This window comes from Carlito syrichta, unplaced genomic scaffold (assembly GCF_000164805.1).
Source record: "Carlito syrichta isolate Samal-C Ts95f unplaced genomic scaffold, Tarsius_syrichta-2.0.1 Scaffold66924, whole genome shotgun sequence".
Lineage (NCBI taxonomy): Eukaryota > Metazoa > Chordata > Mammalia > Primates > Tarsiidae > Carlito > Carlito syrichta.
In genome coordinates this window covers 16,422-20,878 of record NW_007011020.1, presented here as the reverse complement: position 1 = coordinate 20,878, position 4,457 = coordinate 16,422, and positions in this window count along the sequence as shown.

Below are 4,457 nucleotides of genomic sequence, written 5' to 3'. Positions count from 1 at the left end.
AGCCTCCCAAAGGCGCGGGATTACAGGCTGAGCCACCAAGCCTGGCTGATTTTTTTTTTTTAAAACAAATTATTTAATCTTTAGATTCACTTTATTAAAAATAAATGTATCTGTGAAGGATTAAACATTAATGAATTGTAAAATAGATCAGCATGCCCGATTATAACACACAGCAAAATATATTTTTAAACTCATGCAATCATATAATTTCCTTTTAATGCAATATAAAATTACTCCAAACTCAGGTGCTTTAATACTAAAGTGTATGTTTACAACTATATTTTTGTGAAGATCCACAGTTACGTGTGGTTCAAGTGCATCTGAGTATAGTATTACACAGTTATGCTGACCAGGATCTGATTCTCCTACCTAGTAATGAACAAAAATGGATAATTCTGTTATATTTTGGAGGATTATTGCATGAAACAAGGCATTTTTCCAAACATTGTAAGAATGAATATTATGAAACCAGATAATGGCATTTTTTCATAATATTACAGAGTTGATTATCATGAAAACTGGATACAGTAGTTTCCTCTTATCCTGGTGGGAGACATTGACCCCAGTAGAAGGCTGAAACCCCAGATAGTACAAATCCCTGTATAAACGATGTTTTCCCTATACATACAAACTTACAGTAAAGTTTAATTTATAAATTATGCTTACAATTGAGATAAACAATATCCATAATATAAAATAATAGCTATAACAATATGCCTACATCACTACTCCTGCATTTGGGGCCATTAATGAGTAAACTAAAAATGCTTGAACACAAGCACCACCTGGTCAAGACATTCCATCTGATCACTGAGAAAGCTACTAAGTGACTAACAGACAGTAGCAACGACAGTGTGAATACTCTGGCAAAGCAATGATTCATGTCCCAGGTGGCACAGATGCTTACTCCAAAAAGTTTCTCATACTACTCAGAACGTTACACACTTTAAAAATCATTAATTGTTTCTAAATTTTTTTTTTCTATATTTGTGGGATGTGGTTGATCCTGAGTAACTGAAGTCACAGAAAATAAAATTGCCAATAACGAGGGCCTACTGTAGTACATTCTTTAATATTTATATCAAATTTTACTAATTTTAAATCTTTTATTTATGTCTGTAATTCATCTTACACTTATTCTATTATTCTTTGAATTTATCCTTTTAGTTTTATCTTCTATATACACCATTAAAAAATCTTACTTCTGTTTCAAAATTGAGTCATTTCTTGACAACAAGGGATGATCACTGCTGATATGAAAGACTGCAATGTATCCTGGCAGTTACAGGGAGTCCAGAAGTGTCTAACAGAATAAACAGCATTCATGTAAATAATAATTTAGGTCTCAAGTTGCTGCTGCCTGTGGAGGACCTGGGCAACCTCCCTACAGAGCACGGGGCCCCTCCCTGGCAGGAGTGCCCCATCCCTTATCGTTGCAGCCCACAGAGGCCCTTGGCTCCCACCCCTGGGAGCTCCAGGCCCCCTCCCTGACTGATGCGCCCAGAGTTGCCTCTAGCTGCCACTGCCCATGAAGTCCCTTGGCTCTGCCTCTCGGAGATCCGGGCCCCCTCCCTGGCTAATGCGCCCCAACCAGCCCCAAGCCACCACTACCCACAGAGGTCCTCAGTTTCTGTCCATCGGAGCTCTGGGTCCCCTCCCTGACTAAAGCACCCTTCTCTGCCAGAAGCTACTGCCACCCAAGGAGCTCCAGCCTCCCCCCTTGGCTGCAGAACCCAGCCCCGCCCCAAGCCTTCATGACCCAGGGAGGCCTGCAGCTCCCTCACCCTGGAGCACTGTGCCCCCTCGTTGGCAGTACTGCCCCACCCCCAGTCACCCTGCACACTATGCTGACCAGCAACGCCCAGTACTCTCAAACTACGCCTCCCTCAACGCCCCTGGCCTCCCTCAACGCCCAGGAGAAGAGAACAGCTGGAGCTCCGAGCCAACCAGAGACCTGCATTGCCCCTTGAGCTCCACCCCGCTCTGTGCAGCCTCCAGCTTAGGACCTAAGAACAAGGAAACAGAAAGAGGTCCTAGCTGCATGTGACATGCCGACCTACAGCACCCAGCTGTCTCACACTCTGCCTGTCCCAGCTGGACCTAACTGTAGTAGAACCAGAGATCATCTGGAGCCCTGTGACCAGGCAGAGGCCTGAAATGCCTCACTCACAGAGCTCTGCCCAGCCTGGAATGTGGAATCTAAGACCTCATGTTTGTGCAAGGGAATTAGTACATCATAACGAGTTTGGTCAGCTTGTGTATTTGTATGATTATATGTCCTAGTTTGTTTGCTGTTGTCGCTACCGTTTTTTGTTTGATTGTTTTTTTGTGTTTGTTTTTGTTTTCTCTTATTCTTATCTGTCTTCAGGACTATTTTCTTTTATTAGTGGATACCTTTGTCTCTTTTACTCTTACTCTTCTCTGTCTGCACCTTCCACGCCCACCTCCCCCGGCTCCATTTCCTTCACTTTTCTTACATCATTTTACTGTGAGGGAACAAATCCATATTCCTACTTCATGAACAGATTGCAAGAAAATGGGAAGCGGATTCCAGTGTATCCATACACCTGACAGTGAATACTGTGATCTAGAGATAACTTTTGAATCACAGCTCCCCCATCAAATAAAACTCAAAACTGTAAAAGATATAGCCTACAACCTACATTCCAGCTTCAGAATCAAACAAAACCAGCGGATTCACACAAGGAAGAATAGGAGATTAAGGTAACAGAAGTAAAAGCAACCCCACAACTCCTGAACAACAGATTTAAAGAAGACACAGGAAAAAAGGAAAAAGTGGGAGGAAAATCTACACAAATGAAGAAAAAAAAAAAAAAAAGAATATAGGCCTCACACAGAACCCTGGGTGATCAGATAATGAGGAAACAGAGTTCAGAATGCAAACAATGAAGAGCTCCCAGAAGTCACAGACTACAAACCCAGACATCAAGACATTAATAGAGAGAATAAAAAGAAATGAGGAGAGACAGCCGGGCTCGGTGACTCAGTCTGTAATCCCGCGCCTTTGGGAGGCTGAGGTGAGTGCACTATCTGAGCCCGCAGGTTCGAGACCTGCCTGGGCTACTTGGCAAGACCTCATCTCTACAATAAATCAAAAAATTAGCTGGGCATGGTAGCCCACGCCTGTAGTTCCAGCTACTTGGAAGGCTAAGGCGGAAGGATCGCTGGAGCCCAGCAAGTCGAGGCTGCGGTGACCAGGAGGGGCCACTGCACTCCAGTCTGGGTGACAGTGAGACTCCAACACAAAAAAAAAAAAAAAAAAAAGAAATGAGGAGAGACAAGAGAAAAATAGGAAGGAGTTGATAACAGAGATAACAGCAGTAAAGAATACTGTGATTGAAATAAATAACAAACTAATAAGCATGGAATGCAGAATTAGCCAAGCAGAAGACAGAATCTCAGAACTTGAAGGCCAAAATATAGAATTAAACTAAACTGTCAAAAACATAGAAAGGAAGCTTAAAGATAGACAAAACCTTCAGGAGATGAGTGATTACTTCAAGAGAAGGAACCCAAGAGTAATTGGACTTCCTGAGGCAGAAAGAGAGACAGAGACCACGCTGGAATAAACATTCCATGTTATTATTCAAGAAAACTTCCCTCACCTCATCAGCGATGCTAAAATTCAAACACAAGAGATTCAGAGAACCCCAGCAAGACAACAAATGAGAAGACCAACTCCTAGGCACATAATAAATTGCCAGAAAAAAGTAGATATAAAAGAAAAAATCCTAAAAGCAGTAAGAGAAAAAGTCAGACTACCTACCAGGGAAGACCAATTAGAATAACAGCAGATTTATCTACAAAATCACTTCAGGCTAGGAGAGCTTGGAGTGCAATATTCAAAGTTCTCAAAGATAAACAATTTCAACCAAGGGTGCCTGTGTGGGACTTGCTACAACAGCCACCTTTTCTGGAGGCAGTTGCAGTGGCGGCAGCACATTGCATGGGTCTGGCTACAGCTGCCACCCCCTGCAGAGACGGTGGTGGTGTGCTGCATGGGACCAGCTGAAGCAGCCATTCTCTGGGGAGATTCTCACAGTCCGAGTTTTCCCATCACCATCTTGCTGGAAATCTCAAAATTATTGTATTATTTTTCCTGTTGCATCAAGTATAAAGAGAGTGTCTGATTTTTTTTATTTCAAAACATATTCCATGCTACCTCTTAAAGATTGAATCTAAAATCTAGAAAAATAAATTTTATTTATTTTTTATTTATTTTGTTTTTGTTTTTTGAGTTGGAGTCTCACTCTGTCACCCAGACTGGAGGGCAGTGACCGCTCCCGGCCACCGCAGCCTCGACCTGCTGGGCTCCAGCAATCCTTCCACCTCAGTCTTCCGAGTAGCTGGAATTACAGGCACATGCTACCATGCCCGGATAATTTTTTGATTTATTGTAGAGATGAGGTCTCGCCTGCCCAGGTGGGTCTCAAACC